The sequence below is a fragment of the Mesocricetus auratus genome, unplaced genomic scaffold, assembly GCF_017639785.1.
Source record: "Mesocricetus auratus isolate SY011 unplaced genomic scaffold, BCM_Maur_2.0 Super-Scaffold_100007, whole genome shotgun sequence".
In the NCBI taxonomy this organism is placed as follows: Eukaryota; Metazoa; Chordata; class Mammalia; order Rodentia; family Cricetidae; genus Mesocricetus; species Mesocricetus auratus.
The window spans coordinates 70,347,948-70,368,648 of NW_024429191.1; the positions used below are offsets into that span (position 1 = coordinate 70,347,948).

At 34.9% G+C, this 20,701-nt stretch overlaps 1 long non-coding RNA gene across 1 annotated transcript in view; it reads left to right on the forward strand.

Annotated features, from left to right (window-relative positions):
* Positions 1–20,701, forward strand: part of LOC110341954 — a 107,383-nt gene that overhangs the window by 60,877 nt on the left and 25,805 nt on the right. The window lies entirely within an intron of this gene.

Here is a 20,701-nt window from a genome sequence, read left to right on the forward strand (position 1 = left end):
GTCTTTCAAAATTCAACTTCTGATTTTTTAAAAATAATTATAAGGAATAGTGAAACATCTGTCTCCATACATACAATAACACTTCAAATATAAGAAAATCATTAAATTTCTTCCATCTCAAATGTTTCAACTATTATAAAAAGATAACCAAAGGCTACTAGAGAGAAATGTTGAGTTAGCATTGAAATGTACCTTGAGAGTTATCCATGATACTTGTTTTTAATATATGTTCTTTATTTGTTTCTAAATCAGGAGAGAAGTAATGTGGTTATGAGAAGACAGTTTAAAATGTGTTAGTTGCAAATGATTGAATATTCAAAGAATACCTATAATTTCTACAATATTTGTATTGCAGGAATCATTGAATTAAAATTCATAACCATTTTACTTTCACATTTAGTAAATTTGAAAGGTCACATTCATTCTCACCTTTTAAGAAAACCAGTGTTCCAACAATACATTCAACTACAACTCAACATCCAATTTTTCATAGTAAAAATACTGTCAAAGGTGGCAAGTTCCAGGGTCAAGCTCCTCCCATCAATCAACCTTCTGAATTTAGGCAAGGTCTTCTCTCTCTGACTTTGCCCAGATGGTGACTTGTTTTAATGTAGATGTTTTAAGAAAGGAATATTACTTTTTAAACAATGATTTATTGCTGATATAAGAAAGAAAAATGTGTATCTGAGTCCAAATAATGTTTTAACTAAAAAAGTCGCAAAGTTATCAGCATCTGTGAATTAGACATTCAGCATTAAAGATGTATGAGACAATGTGGGCTTTCCCCTAAGCATGGTAATACAGAAACACAAACACAATTGCATGTTCTTTATCAAATGCTATACTTGGAGGAAAATCAGATTTTCTAGTAATGCAGAAGAAATAGGAAACAGTACTGAGAAGGAGGGGTTTGGTGACTGATGAGAAGCCCTCTTGAGATTTTGATTACTTCTTAAAAATAGCTGACAGTGTTTGTGATCACAGCTCCTCCCAAACCTTGAGTGGTTTTGATGAGCTTAAGTGATTGTGTTGCCCATGTAGCACAAGCAAGAAAACAAAACATTAGAAAGTATCACAAAATTAGTCTCTAGCTTCTCAAACATATGTGTAAATGACTCACGTGAGGACCTTATGGAAACATCCGTGCTGATTTCCTACATCTGAGAACAAAGGCTGTATTCTCAAAACTTTCAAGGATGCTGATCCTGTTGAGGCAGCCTCTCTATCTATATAGGACCAAGCTCTGGCTTTGCTGGCAAACACATTGACAATAAGGGAATTACAACTCAGAGTTTCTACTCTACATTCACAGCTAATCTCCCAGATGTCTCCAAGATATTGCATTGATGTTTGAGTGATGGGTAGTAATCTTCAAGTGATAATAAAAATCAATAGAGGAAAAGTGAAATTGTAACCTGCAGTTAAGAGAGAAATAGGAGGAAAAAGAGGAATAAGAGCATTAAGCAGAATAGAAGGCTGCTAGGTAACATATGGGCAGTAAGAACAAATATTGATTTTTGGAATTTCAAAACTTTTAGATTGCTTGGGGATATATGTGACAACTCAAAACATAAAAAATATGTGACTTAGAGGTGCAGTCCCATCATCTCTGTGCTTGAAATACTAGAGAAAGGACTCTGGACATGATTTTGAGGTCAGTCTGGCATACAGGAGATCATCTTAAATTAATTAAAATAACAAAGAATAAAAGAAAAAATTAAATTCAAAGATTTACTCATTAGTGTTAAAACTGATCCTGGGAATATGGCTCAGTGATAGAGTCCTTGACTCATATGCATAAGCCCTTATCGCCTCATGCTTCCCTGTACACAGTTTCCTTCGGTAGTCAAAGGTTTCCTTGTATAACAAATCTACGTACTTCCTTTATCAGTGGGTATAATTAAATTATAGCTTGTCTCAGTAAAGTTACCTTTGAGATGAAATTTTGGATGTGGCTTTTGAACATTTTATACTAAATACCCATATCTTTTTCTTGATTTAGCTGAGTTTTAATCTATTCTTACTTAAATCCAGGTTCTGTCATTTTCTCCCTTCTTTCTGAGACTTGAAAATATATGTATTATATCTCTTGATGACACTTCATAGATGTTAATAATGTCATTCCATTTTCACCCAGAGCATTTTTCAGCTACAAAATGTGTATATATATATTTTTTCTTTTTAATTTTCCCTCTTTCTGTTTGTGTCTCTTTCTCTGCCTCTCTTTATTTTTCTCAGTCTCTGTCTCTCCCTTCCTCTGCCTCAACCTCTCTCTCAGTTTCTTTCTGTCTCTCTCCTTTCCTCCTTTCTCTTGTCCCTCCTTCATCCTTCCCTTAAATATTTCTGTTTTATGTGTGTTTTCTTTTTTTCACTAAGATATCTGTTCATGTTTTAGTGTGCTCTACCAAATCACAGAATTCCATAAAATAATTACTTTGAAAATTGTTAGACACTTTATAAATCTTCATTTCTTTGGGGTAAGTCACTAAAACATAATTGTGAGTCTTTTATGTCATGTTTTGTTGGAATCTCATAATCCTTGGTGACTTGAACTGAGTTCACAGGTGAAGTCGGAGCATCCCCTCAGTCTTTACTGACTTTAGTTTCTCATCTATTCTCAGGTTTTGTTTTTCTTCATCCACAATAAGTTACAAGGATTTCTTTCTTTTATTTTTATGCTCACAAAATGTTATTCTCAACCATAGATTTTTGTCAGCTGATGCATTATTGGAACAAAATGGTAGAAAACTTATGTTGTGTCATCCAGCTGAGTTCATTCAGATTCAAATCAGTAGTGGTTGATATAACTTCTATTACTAGAATTTACACTTCATATGCTTTGTGAAACATCCTTTTTATCCTAAAGTTGCTTTTAAATAGGACTAATAGGAATAATCTGCTTTTACTTTGTTATCAGTGTCTTACAGTGGTGTGATTATGAGTGCATATGTGTGTGTATGTGCGTGTGTGTATGCATATGTTTGTGTTAAATGGGGCTGTGTTTATCTTGGTAGCAGTGTGATCATATTTACTATTTTCCTGTTCTACCAATCATATGATTAGTTTACATATATGAAATTATTTCCTTCTAGTTAACCAAAATTGACTTTCATTCTCAATACAAGAGACGAGTTTTCAAGATACTGTAGAGGCCAACACAGCTGCATAAACTTTGTTGGTATTTATGTCTTCATTACAGAGGAAGTTCTATGTATAATTCTAGAAGGTGAATTCTTAAATCTTTCTGCTCAACCCTTCTTGATTTAAACCCCTCTTCTTTTTCTGTGCCAAGATGTAATCATGGAGAGAATGTATTCACTTGCCTTTTTTTTTAAGAAATGACCTGCAATATATATATATATATATATATATATATATATATATTGCATATATATATATGCGAATCTTTTCACATGGTTTGCTTAAGCTATTCATCAGTCTTAATAAAATTCTTGGATAAATCAGTATTACAGGAGCTGGAACTTTTGTTTTCCAGAATTGTAAGTCAAAGGCTAGGCAGTTTCATTGTTCAGTTTGGCAGCTTGAACATCTGGCTTTTGTACAATTCAATATATCTGCTGGAATAAATTAGTCAAACATACTAGCATCACTATTTCATCTAGTTACCACAAATGTTATCTTGCTCCCATTAAAATAACAAATTGCTGTGTCTGCAGGAATGTACAGAGGGACAGATGTAGAGTGTTTATAACATCACAGAAGCTGTAGACCTACTTAAGTTGAAGTTTTTCCAATTTTTGCTTACATTGCACGCATGAAAATAAGTATATTCTCAATAATACCCAACAATAAGAGCTTTATTATTTTTATTTAGAAAGATCAGAGAATTATTTGTTTCCATGATATAAAGTAAACCACAAAAGCAATTTTAATGAAAGCATTACAGAACTCTGCCTTAATATAAGTTTTAGTAGCTAGAGTCAATAGCATATTATGATCATCTCTGCCATTCAGAACCATATAATCTCTAAGTCAGTGACAGTGGTGATGAACAGTCCAGCTTTCTGCTTAGCATCTTAATATTGCCTGAATCTAATTTCAGAAATGTCTTCCCTTTATAGATTCGAAAAGTAAGTATCTACATTCACTCTTTCACTCGCTCATTATCCAAATACTTATTTAGTATTTAATGTTTGCCAAAAGCTGCTATAGAGCCATAGTGGTGGGAACAACACATCCATCTGCTTTTATATGGAGTTTTTATTCCAAGGAGTGGATGAGAAAACTTTGGCCAACAGTTATACAGGACTATTTCATGTACAATTTTAGATAAACATCAGTGTTCTCGGAAAGCACAGATACAGTAATAATGCTGTAGAAGGTTAGAGGAGATTAAAAAAGGAAAGTGCAGGAAGATCTTGTTAAAGGTGGATTATTTATGGTCAGTGTTGGAGACTGAAAGGGCACAGTATTTGCTTCTTTGTTAGGTTGTTGTTTTAGCAGAAGACACATGAACGCAGAACTTCATAAATGTTTTCAATTAGATCACTACTTACATTTGTTCTGCAATGTACCTTTTCAGCTAAGGTGTGCATTAATTTTAGAGACAAATCTGCATTTGCACTTCTAAACCTACAGGAACTGTCTTAATGATTAAATGATATTCTGTTTCCTGAGGATATTATTAAATATTCCTTGATCAGCACTCTAGTTGCTTCCCCCGGTATCTCTTCAATGTGATGTGGGTGTTGATATTACTGAAAGTGTGTCTTCACCCTCTTCTGGAAACATTTTCTAAAAGGATAATAATGGGAATGAGATTCAGTACATGTGAATTGTTTCTGTGGGTATATATGTTGACATTTGTATTATTGTGTATGTTATATTTTATTTTATAATAGTATCTTTTATTTATTTATTGAAAATTTCACATGTATACACAATGCGTTTTGATCGTAAATATCCTCATTCTGCACTTCTAATCTCCCCACATCCCACTCTAAAACATCTCCTTCCCAACTTCATACCATCTATCTTACTTTATATTGTTATTTCTATGATTATTATTTTTGGACCCACTGAGTCAAGTTGGTACTGCCCTGTGCACATGAGTACAGTGTCATCCACTGTTGCATGGGCAACATACAAATAGCCACTCCTCCAAAGAAAAGTGACTCTCCCTCCCCTGAAGTGGTAGCTATGAGTGTAGCTGCCTTACCACAGATTTCATTTTTAACAATCATAGGTAAGAATCCTAACTCTTCCCCAGTCTTTCTATGGCTATTATCAACCACACAAATGCATGTGATTGTTAACTGAAAAGCAACACATAGTAAATTATATGAGCATCATCCTTGTGAATAATATAATTGTGCTCAACATTTTTTTTCACTGGTAATTATTTCTGGTTTTCCTACATATTTTCTTCTATAAATAGCCTATGCTTATTTGTTCTTTGTTCATTCGACAGTATTTTCATTGGAAAAATTAAAATATCAAGAAGTTTTATATAGCCCAGTTTTATAAAGAAATATCATCTTACATATACAGCAAAAAATCTTAACATGTTTTATTGATTTTGTTACTCACAAATATATTCAAGACGTTCATCTTTCTTCCTTTGTGAAAATCAGGTCTTAAAAAATGTATTTCAAGTAAATTTTGCAGAAATGTATCCACGATACAATATTTCCTGCCTTTTATGTGTGAATATGTCATTTGGTTTCCTTTTTGAATGCTGGCATTGCATAATATGAAACAATGTTTGAAAGCATTTTCCTCTCACTTTAGCAAATGTATTTACATTATTTTAGAGCATTTGAATTTATGTGTTCTGTATCCTTTGCTTATTACCAAAGTTTTGTTTTGTTTTTCCTCTCTTTTGGGGTGCATTTTCTGTCGTTTTTATTAATCGCAAATTGAAATCACCTCATTATACGTGGGTACCATTCCATGGTAGGTTTTAATTAATTCCACTTTATGATCATTGTCCTAGCTACTTTTTATGTCAGCTTTTCACAGACTAGAGCTATCTGGTAACAAGAAAACTCAGTTGGAAGAAATCTCCCACCAGATTGTTCTATTCGCTAGCCTGTGGAACATTTTCTCTATTGAAGTCTGACATGGGAAGGCCCAGTTCACCAGGTAAGCTGTGTCTCCTGGGCTGGTGGTCCTGAGTATTCTAAGAAAGCAGGCTGAGAAACCCACAAGGAGAAAAGCAGAAAGCAGCACTCTCCTTTGGCCACTGCATTGGTTCAAACCTCTGTGTCCCTGCCTTGCGTTCTTCCCATGAATTTGCCAGTTGATTGGACTACAACCTGTAAGCCAAAGAACACTGTCCTCCCCTGTCTGCTTTTGGCCGTGATGCTTTACCACAGCACTATAGCCCAGCCTTAGACAATGATCATTCAGTTTCATTCAGTGTGCATATCTGTGATCTTCCTGGGGTATCATTCTTATGTATTTGATCACCTTTTCCTGGCCCCTCCTTTATAAACTCTATCACTTATGGGATGAACACACTGTTACTTCTGAACTTATTCCACATATAATATTTTTAGAATTACAGTAATTAGTACATTGTTTTTTTGCACCATTAAGCTGAGCAATTTGTTCTTGTCAATACATTCATTTTTTTGTTATTTAATGTTGCATTTTCCCTACTCTCAATTGTACTTGTTTTGAAATTTATTTTTTATGTTAAGGCATATAATACTGTTTTCTGGTATTAATTATGGATTTTAAATTGTCTTGTGTTTTCATTGTTAAGTCCATTTACATTAAATGTATCAATTCTTTTATTTATAAAATCTGTGCCCACTTGTTCTTGCCAGTTGTTCCAATAATTACACTATTCTATTCTTTAATATGTTTTAACTTGTTTTGACTGGTAGAAACCTTCCTAATTTTGTTACAGTGATAGCTTTTGATCTTGATTTGAAAAGTCCTAGTATAATTTGAGTGTCAGTACATGTCCTTCATGCTCACCTCAGTATCCAGTCTTCTCCAGCTTAGTGACACATAAGGCTCAACATGCCTGGACAGGGTGTGAAGAAGGAGAAGGAGAGGAAGAAGAAAAAGAAGAGGAAGAGGAGGAGGAAGAAGAAAAAGGAGGAGGAGGAGAAGGAAGAAGGAGGAGGAGGAGGAGGAGGAGGAGAAGAAGAAGAAGAAGAAGAAGAAGAAGAAGAACAACAACAACAACAACAACAACAACAACAAGACGAACAAGAACAAGAACAAGAAGAACAAGAAGAACAAGAAGAAGAAGAAGAAGCTTAATGAAGGGAGAGTCTTTAGAGTTAAAGAAACGTAATTGCTACCTACACATTTGACGGAGTATTAAAATCAGTGACATACAAAACTGCATTGAAAATATCAAGAAACAAGACACCCAACAACCCAGCAAATAAATGCTCTAATGAATTGAGCTGTTCCTTGGCTAAAATATGAAATATAAATGACCAATAAGCATAAGAAGATATTTAAATATTCCTAGCCATAAAAAACTGCAATGAATACTACATTGAGATTGTATCTCTTCCCAGTCAGAATAAGAGTATTTTAGAAAACGTATGCTAATTAAGATCATGACAAAGGAAACCCTTAAACACTGCAGGTAATAATTTGAACTAGTCTGCCATTTGAAAATTACTATGAATGCTCTACATAAAACTAAATAGAGCCACCCTGTGATCAAACAATGCCACTCAGAACAGATTTAAGTAGACATAATGTAGAGATATTACAAATCAGGATTTACTACTACCCCTTTCTTAATATAAGAGTCCACCCAAAGAGGAAGAGATAGTAAACAACATGCTTTAAAGTCTCTGTATTTTTTCATCCTTAAACAAGAATGCTTTATATCTTTTTTCAGTGACATGAGTATAACTGAAAATACTCATATTAAGCAAATCAAGCTAGTCGAGGAAAAATTGAATGACAGGTTTTCTATCATTCGTCTGTCCCAGATTTTATACAGACATACAAAAACCTGTTGGTTATATAAAGATGATATGAAAGTAGAAACAAAACTCATCAGTGGAACAAAGAAATATAATGTGAGGGATAAAGTCTAGAAAAGGGTATGGAGAGATTGTCTTTATCCACCCACCCATTCATTACAAAATGTGATGTCCTTTGTCTTCTTTTCCTCCAATATATGATCTAGTTCAATTTTCGTTGCTTAAGGACTTCAAACTTCTTTTTTTTTTGACTTCTAACATTTCTGATCGCTTATGGTCATTATTCCAGGGATGAAGAAGTTTATACATAAACATAAAATTTTATAGTGATTTCTACTCATGAAGATTTTATTGAATAGAGACTAAACGCAGAAATGTAAATATATAAGTGAACATCACAATAAACGTTCATCAGATGTACAAATGTAAATGCATTTGTCAATAATGCTTAATTTAAAGGGAGAGCCTTGCCTATATGTGAGTCAACTCTCTATGACATTTCTTATTGATTATATCCTCAAAGAAAAATATATCTAAATTAAGACAGCAGGTTAGTCTTTCAAAAAGGGTTACTTGGTTCTTTACCTTTTATTTTGTTTTAGTAATGTTTGTAAATAGGTAGAATTGAATTGTTTTCATCTCTTCATATTTAATATGATTTTCCTTAATTGTTTTATCAACACACTAATGATCAGCCTTAGAATAATATTGAAAATGATAGCTATCATTGCTTTTTAAATTTGTTTTTCCCATATAATGTATATATTAGATCATTTTACATCCTTTATATCTTTGTGTAATGTCCTTTGTAAATCACCAGATATAGATCCTTTACTTACTTTATAGCTTGAGTAGCACATTTCTTAATATTACTGCAGAAGTTATTTGTATATTCCATCTGTTTTTCTTATACATATAGCCTTATACCCATTAGGTATTTTTTATTCTAAAATGAATTTTTATACAGAGATTTTAAGTTGAATATATTTCTATTTATTGAGTGTTTAATATTGGTACTTCCTTTTTGTGCTTCAGGTGGTGAGTTTTACTAGCATTTACTGGTTTTACTAGTTTACTAGCATGTGTGTGTGTGTGTGTGTGTGTGTGTGTGTGTTATGTGACTGTATGCATTTCACATGTTACACTTAGCTGTATGATACACCCAAGCTGAGTTTTGTTTGTGGACAGTTACGGGGGTCAAAAGTCATTTATTTTTACAGTTGGATATCTGAGTGTATAAAGAACATTCTAAAGAGAGGTCTATGGGTGTATGAGTGACAGATGCATAGGCTCACAGTAGTGACAATATTGGGAGTTATGGACTTATAGGAAGTATGTCACTGGGGGTAGGCTTTCAAAAGCCCCAGCCAGGCCCAAGCATTACTTTCCCATTCTGCTGCATGGCAGATCCAGATGTGAAATTCTCAGTTACTTCTCCTGCGGCACATGTGCCTGTATGCTGCCATGCTTCCCACCATGATGACAATAAACTAACCCTATGAGGCATAAGCCATAGCAAATACATGCTTTCCTTTATAAGAGTTGCCATCATCATAGTATCTCTTTATAGCAATTGAAATCCTGACAAAGACAAGGTCTCACCAATACAACCATATACATACATGAAGGCAGCCATTTCCAAATAATTTAAAAACTATGTGGAAAAGAGCAAGGGAAGAAACAAGAAGCCTGTGTTTTCATTGTCAAGAAGCAGAAGATGAAGTCTATGTAAAATACATTTTTGCTTAACACCTTCAATGTAAAAGTAGTTCATTTTGTTAAACTCAAGAGGCTGTGTGAAATAAACCATATTTAACAAATTACTAGCTCATAACATCAGTCATTTAAAGAGGAAAAAGAAGCTTCAAAAGAATACTATTCACCAAACCTGCTCTAAGGGTTGTCTCTAAAATTATAGGCTGCTACAGTGACAGTAAGCCGGGCAGATTTTAAAAATGGAGTTCAAAATAAAAGCTGTCTTTGATAAAGAAAAATAATAATTAAATATGATTATAGCTATTCTGTTAATAATGAAAAGAATACTTTTGTATAAAGCACATTTTACAATTATACCTTTATTTTTCTAGAATTGAATTTTCACAGCAATTTTCTAATTTCTGTGTCACACTAAAAATAATTTATATGAAAGGTTTTATTTGTATACATAAGATACATAAAATCATATACTACCATAATTTATATGAAGTAAACATGAATTAGCCTATGCATACCTTGAATAGTTATAATCATGTTTATATAATTTCTATGCTAATAAATTACAATATATTAAACTATAGGGTTTTTTTGCAATTAATAACTAAGACTAAGTTTCAAGTGTTTCTTCCTTCTTGCCAGAATCAACTATTGCCTCCTGCCATGCTGAACTCTTTTTCTCCTACTATTCTGCCTCTCTGTGTATGTTTAGTGGATTTCCTCCCATGTTGTTCTGTGATGCTACTGCCTCCTCAGGGCACAATTCTTTTGAATACCTGAAAACAATTGCTATTTTTTCATGATTTTAGTATATACCTAAAAATCCATAGCTCTCTGATTTTTGTCACAAAAAACTAATAGTTGTGACTTGCCATTGAGCCAAGGCTCACTGTTTGAAGTTATATGTATATCACTATGATCATGCCTAACTTTCCACAGTGATTATGGTAACTTTTTTATTTAAATTAGAAACAAGCTTGTTTCACATGCCAATCCCAGCTCCCTCTCCCTCCCCTTCTCCCCTATCCCTACCACCAGACCCTACAGCCCACCACCTAATCCCCACTCCATTCCCCAGGTAGGGTGAGGCTCTACATGGGGAATCTCCAGAGGCTGTCATTTCTTTCAGGGCAGGGTCTATACCCTTCTCCAAGAGTCCAGCTGAGAGAGCATCCCCCATTGTGGGATGGGCACCCAAAGTCCATTTGTATGCCAGGGATAAATACTGACCTACTACCCAAGACCCCATAGATTTGCTAGGCCTCCTCACTGACACCCGCATTCAAGGGGTCTGGATCAGACCCATGCTAGCCTCCCAGACATCAGTCTGGGGTCAAAGAGCTCCTCCTTGTTCAGGTCAGTTGTTTCTGTGGGTTAAATCAGTCTTGACACCTTTGCTCATCAGTCCTCCCTCTCTGTCACTGGATTTAAGGAGTTCAGTTCAGGGTTTAGCTGTAGATGTCTGCTTTTACCTTCCATCAGCCACTGGATGAAGGTTCTGTTTCCCAGACTCTCTGGCAGTGGGACTGTAGGCTGACACTCTCCTGATACATGTCTAAAATCCATACATGAGTGAGTATATATCATGTTTGTTTTTGTGACTGGGTTACCTCACTCTGGATGATTTATTCTAGTCACATCCATTTACCTGCAAATTTCAAGATTCCATTTTTTTCCTCTGAATTTTTCCTCCATTGTGTAAATGTACCGCATTTTCTCTACCCACTCTTCAGTTGGGCGGCATCTAAGTGGCTTCCAGGTTCTGGCTATTACAAATAATGCTATTATAAAATGTGGAACAGACGTTCTTGTTGTATGAATGTGCATCTTTTGGGTATATGCCTAAGAGTGGAATTTCTGAGTATTGTGGTAGACTGTTTCCCATTTTCCTGAGGAATTTATATTTCCAAAGTGGCTGCATGAGTTGGCACTCCCACCAACAATGGAGGAGTGTTCCCCTTTCTCCACATCCTCTCCAGTTCAACCCCACAAAACCTTAAATTGACTTTTGTTAGTAATGTTATTATAATCACTTCTTCTATATATGATAGATATTATGTTACTAAATGAACACTCATTTAAAATCAGACAGCTCTGACTGACCACGTAGTGCAACCAATGTTTATAAACCAGTTAAACCTGTTTATATTCAGACTTAGTATACTGTATAGGCTTTCTTTCCTTTCACTTTTCTCCTTTTTTCTATTTTTTTTCTTTTTATACTTTCAGTTTTATTTTTTATAATTTGTTCTTTAGGAGTTTCATATATGTACATACACAATAAAATATATTTATATCTACCAATCATTTCCCCTTTCCATATGTATGCCACCAAACTTTATGTCTGCTTTTTTCTTCTTCTTTTTATATAACACACCTAGTTCAATTTGTGATGTTCGCGTGTGTCTAACAATTTGCATCTATTCACTGGAATATGGGCGTTTACCAGTGGCCACATCCACCCCAAAGACTGTTCTCCGCAATCAATAAAATAAGAATAGAATCCCAGATAGGGGTGGGATGTCATGAGATGTGGCCTCAACCATACTAGACTTTTAGGTAACTTTATATTGTGCAGGTAACTGATGCTGCTGTGAACTAATTTCATGGTATCTTTTAAGAAAGGAGAAATTCAAACAGAGTTACCCTTCATGGATAGAAAAGACTATTCTTTCACCAGAAGATAAGAGTTAATAAATGAAGATTGAAATGCCAGTCATGGGATATCTTCTTCTGAGTTATTGGCCTAGAAGGCCCGAATAGTCTTTATTTTTCCTTCAATATCTTTGACTTATTAGTCTGCATACACTAAGACACATTTGACACACATCTCTGTTGATTAAGAATTAACACCATTTTATTAAACTTATGAGGGCAGTTGTATATTATTCTTCTATGTTAAGCAAACACCTAAGTCTCAAATTTAAATGTCTTTTTACTTGCAATAAAAGGATCATGTTTTCTATTTTATCAAACAAACTGTTCTGTATTCTATATACTAGTAGATCCAATGAGTTGTTTAATTTCCTGATTCAATTTGTTATATAGCATTGATAATAAGAGATAATATGACAGATCCTTTTCACATCCTACATGCCTTAGTCTTTTAGGCCCCATGCCATGGAAACTGTTAGAATGAATATTGGCATATAGCTTGGACAGATCTGTGTATTTAGTATCTTTCTGCCACTTAATATATATGCAGCATTGTAATTGATGTGGATGACTTCTGTACATATATTTCTCTTATTGGTTGATGAATAAAACACTGCAGCCAATAAGGCAGCAAGATAAACAGGCCTAGGAGATGAGGAGGATTCTCGGAGGTGTAGGTGGAGTCGCAGTTGTCATGGGATTCCAGGGAAGAGAGGACTCAAGTGAGGCATTCTGGTAAGAGACAACATTATAGAAATACTTAGATTAATATAAATGGGTTAATAATTAAGTCAGAGATAGCCAATAAGAAGTCCTATTCACCAGCCAACAGATTTATAATTAATACAATGTCTGTGTGTTTATTTGGGGCTCAAGGGCCATGGGACCTGCCAGGTCAGAAACATTCTTGTTGCATGTGATGATGAGAGTATATGAAAAAAATCACCTCACTGTACACAGTTAATGCAATATATTACCTGCCCACATCCAATCTTGGGGTCAACAAATTCCCAGTAAGCATATCATCTTACCATGACTGCCCTTGGTTGAGACTAAGACAAATTTTCCTGAAGGCAACCATCTTGTGAAACCTAAACATGACAAAGACATATGTATTCTGATAATATGAGAAATGTCTCTTGTTTAACAACACTAATGTATCGCATTGGAAATAATTGTCCTGCTACTTCATGCCAAGGCAAAACATTGGCATAGTTTAAAAACCAGAGAATCTCACTCCATGTGTGGACCTCTCTGCAACTTGGTAGCTCTGGAATCATGCACCTGGAATCACTATTGTACACTTGTACACTTTTAGTATTCTCAATGGTTTCTAAATCGAGATCAACCTCTGCTTCTTTGTTAGACATAGTGAATGTTTTAAGCAAAATTTGACAATTCTGTAGAAATTTACTCAGATGGCAAATCAATATATGTTTCTTCATCCTAATCCACCACACAATCTACTGATGCTTCCTCTTTACCTCCACTAGTGAAAAAATGAATACAAGACAAGCAAACAAACAAAAATGATATGCTGAAGGTACCTGGTCATTCAAAGTTTTCTGCCTTAAAAATAATATTAAATTTCTGTATGATAATGAACAGAACAAAACTATGAGGATTTTATATTGGCCTTTCTTTACAAATACACTTTAATGTTGTTCTATTCTCCATGCCTTTCAAAACATAAATAAAATGCAAGAATACCTGAGTTTGATTAGTATTAGTATTCTTACTACTAGATCTACTTTTCTGCAAGTTTTTGGAACAAGTGTTCAGATATAAAACCTGGATGATTTCCATTAGCTCATGTGGATTTACTGACTTTTACAATAGGCCTATAGCCACTAATCTTATACTGCTGGGACCTAGGCTCCCTTGCAGGTTGTCTTAATGTAATTTAGTCTAATCAAAGACAAGACAGAAGCCTGTAAAACAAAAGGGAATTGAGTTCCCACTTGGATAATCTTTCTCTACCAGGATTCAGAATAGGCAATGCTCTACTTCTTCTAACGTCCAGTCCCTAACAATTAATGTTTCCCAATAATTTACAACTCATTTTAGAGTCAAGGACTGATAGTACCTTCCAGTTATTTTCAGGCTCTCAATACTTCTTTCATTTGACTACTGTTCTTCCACAGAACTCACTTTATTCTTTGGATTTGAAAATTTTTGAGTTTCCAGCTGGTACCCTCCATACAACAAGAAATACTGGCAAATTTGTTTCCTCTAGGCATCTGTGTTAGATCTTTAGGAATACTTCATTTAATTTAATTATGTTTATTAACATTTTGAACAATTCAGTTATATTTCCACTATAGATTTAATGCACAAGACCCCATAGCTAAGAAACACAAAAGCTTAGGTTTAATATATTTTTCCTTAGCCAGGCAGCGGTGGTGCATGCCTTTAATTCCAGAATTTGGGAGTCAGAGGCAGGCAGATCTCTGTGAATTTGAGGATAGCTTGGTCTACAAAATGATATCCAGGTCAGGCCCAGAGTTACACAGAGAAACCCTGTCTCCAAAAACCAAAACAAATCAAGTATTTTTCCTTTATACACATTTATATTGGACAAATACATTTATTAAGTAAAACTAAGAGAAAAAGAAAGGGAGAAGATTGGAAACAAATACTAAAACTTCTGGCAATGACATAGCTCAATATGTATTCTCTGGCATTTCAGGGATTTTATCCCTTATCTAAGGCCAGTTTTCAGTAAACCTGGACAGGTGTTCCCTAGTGTAGTTTCATCTTTCAGAGGCTTTTCATGCTATGATCTTCCAATTTTTTGTTGCTTTTGTTTCCACAAACTGCTTTTGTCTTATTCTCTTATTTCACTATGGTTTGTGACTTGTACCTAATTTCAACTTCTCTAGTGCTCACTTGGTTCTACTTTTGTATGTGGTGTGATAAAGATAATCCAACCTAGGAAAGAGTGAGGAAAATCATTTGGATGGGTGATCACTCACTTGTGACTGATGATGCTGTGTCAAGAAGAATATTCAGGTGACATGCTGTGACCTTCTTTTGATTATCCAGGGCTGCTTCTGCAATAATTCCAACAGGATGTGTCATAAGACACCATAGATACATCCTGGGTAATATCCTTTACTGTGCTGCTGTCTTACATTGAACATAAATTCTCCATTTTAGTTAACTGCCAATAAGGGCCATGGAGGCATTCGATCAGAATGTCCATAGTCATTAGCATGGAATAACTTTACATACATTTGGCTCTCCCCTCAAAAATCCTTCTCATGATGTAAGAAGAATAAAACTGAACTTAATAGAACAGGGGATATATTGATCAAATAATGTGCAAAGGGGGTGTAAGTGTTTATGTATGTTCAGATGCAAGGTCAAGGATGTGTACATTCATATGGAAGCCAGAGATGATCCTCTGTTCTAGTTCTTCAGGACCCATCAACCTTGCATATTGAGACACAGTCTTTCACTGTAACTGAAACTTGTCTAATCAGCTAGGCTGGCTAGCTAACATGCCCAGAGCTTCTCCCTCCACTGCCTATCAAGAAGCAAGACTACAAGTATATGCTCAATATGGCTGACTTTTTACAGTAGCTCTGTGAATGGAGCTCAAATCCTCACATATGCATGGTAAGCACTTTATGAATTTAGCTCTCTATCTACAATGCTGGAATATGATTTTCTTAATGTGACTACTCAGATCTTATAAGCTACAGAAATGAGTTAATTGTTCTGTCTTGACAAAGGGAGTCACTATAGGTTTGAAGAGAGGTCTGACACAGAGTAAAATGTAGGGGAGTCACAGGGATAACCCCAACTTAGTAAGAATCAAGGCAGTGGTGGAGAGGCTGCCTTTGATGCCCTTCCCCTATAATGAGATTAATGACTACCTTGGTTGCCATTCCTAGAGCCTTGACCCAGTAGCTGACTGAAGCAGAAACAGGCAGCCAAAGCTGATCACTGAGTCATATTCCCGGAATCCAGTTGTGGAGAGGGAGAAGAGATGACCAAATGAAACAAGACAGAACTGAAGATACCCACAGAAACAGTTGGCCTAACCTAATGAGAGCACACAGACACTAGTTGTAAAGTGGGGGAACCAGCATTGGACCAAACCAAGCCCTCTGAATATAGGTACCAGTTAGGAGGTCAAGATAGTCTATGAAACCTCTAACAGTGGAGCCAGGGTTTATTCCCAGGCAACAAATGGACTTGGGGAGCCCTTTCCTTATGGAGGGATACTATTGCAACCAGATACGGAAAGGAGGGCCTAGGCCCTCCCCCAAATGATGTGATGAACTTTGAGGGTACCCCATGGAGGGTCTCACTATCCCTTGTGAGTGGGTAGTGGGTGGGATGAGGTGAAGGTGGGAAGAATGGGAGGATAGGAGGGCGAGGGAATGGCAGAACTGATATGTAATTTTCTATAAAAAGTGTGGCAAAAAAGAGAAATTCGGGTTTTAAGATTAAAATACAAAAGACTGAGTACCTAAGTTTGGATACATTATTTTTTTAATGAATCACCAAGCCTGTAGTATATTCTGTAAAAGTAGTATAGAAATTATATTCATTAAGGATACAAAGAGTGTCAACAACACACAGTGGCAGTGCTGAGGATAAAGGAGAGAAAGGGAACAACAGATCCTAAGCATTTAAACAATGTGCTGAGATCAATACTATGGAAAATCTTTGTGGGTTACAAAGCTGTGTTATAGAGAGGGGGAGAGAACACCTTAATTTAGAACACCCATGATAACCTTGTTGTAATGGGATTAAACATTGTGTGTATCCTGTCATTTTGATACGAAATTGTTACAAATAGTGTGTTTTTTAAAAGCAAGCTCACTTCTTGTTCTAGAGGCAGTAGTGAGGCAGCTGACTCTAGGTGAAAATACGGTTTCTCACTAGAGGAACATTTTGCTTTCAGAGGCCACCTCTGCTTGAGGATCCATCTTCCACTTTTCAAAAGCAGTATGGTTGTATCCTCCAATCTCTTTCTATTTATTTCTTCCAATTGCTCAAAGTCTTTAGTGACTCTCCTGCCTGCGTCTACAAAGAAACTCTGTAGTTACAGAGGGAAAACTGGGATCATCTCAGACATTCGTCCCATTTCAAATGCCTTAATTTAGTTGAATCTGCAGTCTGTAGAATCCTGTTTAGTATATAAAGAATTCAAACTTTATTGAGTTAGGATAGGAAACTTGTGTGGGCACTTGATTGCTTTTATCACAAATAGTAGCAGGTCTGAAAAAGTTTAAGTGACTTCGTGAGATTAATGAATTGTTTTCTTCTTGAATCCTATCTTCCTTTTAGGTCTTAAGAAGCTTTTCTCCAGGGTGAAATGCTTCAGTTTTGGAGGAAATTTCTGTACAAAATTGCCCCCCCAATAGAAAGAGAGAAAGAGAGAGAGAGAATAAAGATGAATAAGAAAGAGAATAATAGGTGGTGGGATACATAATTAGGCCACTAGTTCAATGAATGGGATGATAAATGATGTATGTACTTGTGGGAGGCATTCTCTGAGAGATTTAAGGTGGTTTCAGAAGAGAAAGGATATTCCTTCACTGTTTCATGGAGAGCAATGTTCAAGAATTCAAACAGAGAAAACAGAAGGGTATTGTAGTGTTTGAGGGGAAAGGTGAGGTCAGTGTCACTAAAAAGATCTTGGCAGTAAGAACAATGGATTGTACAAAATATTTAGAAGGTAAGAGTATAGAACTTCTGAAATTAAGTATAATATAAAATGAAAATCAGGGACAGCGATACATGTTTGTAAATTAAGCACTGGATTAAAAAGGCAGGGGAATCATGAGTGTGTGGCCAGCCCAGACTACATGGAATTTTGAGATCAGCCTTTGCTGCATACCAGGAATTAATCAATCATAGATGGATAGATAAATGAGTAAATAGACAGATGATAGATAAATGATAGATAATTAAAGGAAATAAAGTATAAAATCTTAGACAATTACTTTGTAATATTTTAAAATTCTGAGAGATAGACTAATAGTATTATAAGAATTATTTGCATTAAAATTCTTAAGACCATGTTTGATTAATGCTTATGAATCAGTTTCACTGAACTTTAACACCTGATAGAAAAGATCTTAGAACTCAATTTTATTTTCCATCAATGACATGTACTTGTCAAAATTCAGTTCAATCATTCTTAAGTTAGTGTGAATGTATCATTGATGAAATATGAGTGAAAAGGAGATTAATAGTCCATATAAAATTAAGAATCAATTCAATAATGATCACAAGTTAACTACCTGAGGGGAGTATCTGAACCAAAAGACTAGAAAGTGTAAGAGTGTGTATTTTAAAGCCCAGAGAAGCCAATTAACAACTGTGTTGAGCTTTCTTCTACTGTGACAAGAAATAACAGCAGAAACTGAACAGCACACACGTAGGATACAGCTTAATATAAAGCTCTCATTCTGTGCGTTCAGACTCAAGTCAAAGTGTTGTAACCTTTTACAATGATTTGCAAGAAAAACAGTATCACACGGTAAAGAAGAATATTTATAACATCAAATTTCAAAGAATACACTTGATTTCTAGTGTACATAACATTAGGAAATACAGACTATTTTATTTCCATTTTCATTGTATTGTTATCTACTTCATGTAGTAAAAATGATATAAAAGGATAACATTTAGCCACTTGAAATTATTTTATTACTAATGTATACATACTTGAAGATTTGTAGTAAATGACACTAAAAGGCGATTCATCTTCTTGATATGGAGAGATTTACTGATCCATTAGAAAATTCTACCACTTTTCTCACAAAGTGGCAAGCTGGGTCACATCTTTGTAAATAATCTCAGTTGTAAATAATCTCAGTAAACCAGGGATTGAGAGGCAGGAAGGATGTCCCAAGTCTAAAAACAGCTTGAGCTACATAGTGAGTTCCAGACAAGCAATGAATACAGAATGAGGAAGTGAGACTGCTCAAAATTTATATAATGTAAATTGTTGAAAACATATCTAAAAATGCCCACCTTGGCAATGCAAATGAAAGCAAAGATTCTCTTTCAATGACTATATAAGCAAAGATTAGTCAAATGATATTATGGAAATGTGTTTTGTATAAAATAAGAACTCACAATGCTCTTGGGGTTGGTACTTTTCTCCTAGTCTCTTCTCAATGCTACATAAAATATTCATCTCATTTTATATAATGTGTGTCTCTCTGTAACATATCCTGAGGGCATACTCAAAAAAGTACAAAAATATTTTATATACCTATTGTATAAAGGTAGAAAAGGGTTTGAAATGATTCAAAAATAGAACTATATAATAAACCATATCAACTAAAGATGACACCTTTTCATTCAGAAAATAGAAACATGGAAATATTATTTTTAAATGTGATTTTAAACATGTAAAATAAAACTGTGTACAAATAAATTTAGAGGAAATATGGTGGCATTTTTGTCTTGAATGAGATTGCTTATGATGCAATACACTTTTTCCAAGTTTGACATTAGAGTAACAGAGGAAAGCAAACACCATTCACGGCAGAATCACTTTCTTGTCTTTCATTAACACTATTATAATGATTGAGTATAGAATTGTGCTAAAAATAATGTAAATACATAGAAGGATTTGTAAAGTATTCTGCAAGTATAAGTTACTTTCACCATGTACAAGACATGGCTTGGTACAATTAGGTTGACATCCTATTTCCAGTTTGCCTTCAGGACTAGTTTGTGACTACTAACCTCTTTGAGTAATAAAATATTGAAGGCTTTTGGAAAATGTAAAATTTACATTGGGAAGGAAATCCTATTTTTATGGTTAGATTCTCACATTAGGCTAGATGATGGCATATGATTAAGTATAATAATTTTAAAAGCACCAAGTTAACACTTTGGTAGAACTAGGAAAATGCTGAAGATGAGCACACTAATGCAACCATTAATTCAACATGAAACAAATAACTTAGTGATGTTTCTGTGCTAATCATATGTCCACAGGAAGACTATTATCTTTGTTTCATCCATTAACATCTCCAGGTGCCTGGAAATTGCCAGATATACTAGATATTTATTATTTGTTAAATGAATGAATGCATGTGTCTTATGTGGCAAACCTTGCCTTAAATTTCAGAGTCAAAACAATACTCTAATAAATGTCAGATTACTGTTAATGTAAGCCTGAGACCAATTGGGAAGTTGTGATCACTGTTAGACTGGACTTTACACTGAGCAAGAAGAAAGTGGGGAGGGGCCCTAGAATTTGTGTCAGAATTGATAGAAATACTTTAATTCAGAGATGACAACAGTGTTTTGAGTGAAAAATGAATGTTTGTCAGAAGAAAGAAAGGAACAAAGAAGCAAAGGAACAGAGATAATGAATGAAGGAAGGAAGGGATAGAAAAGAAGGAAGGGAGGGAGGGTGGGAGGGG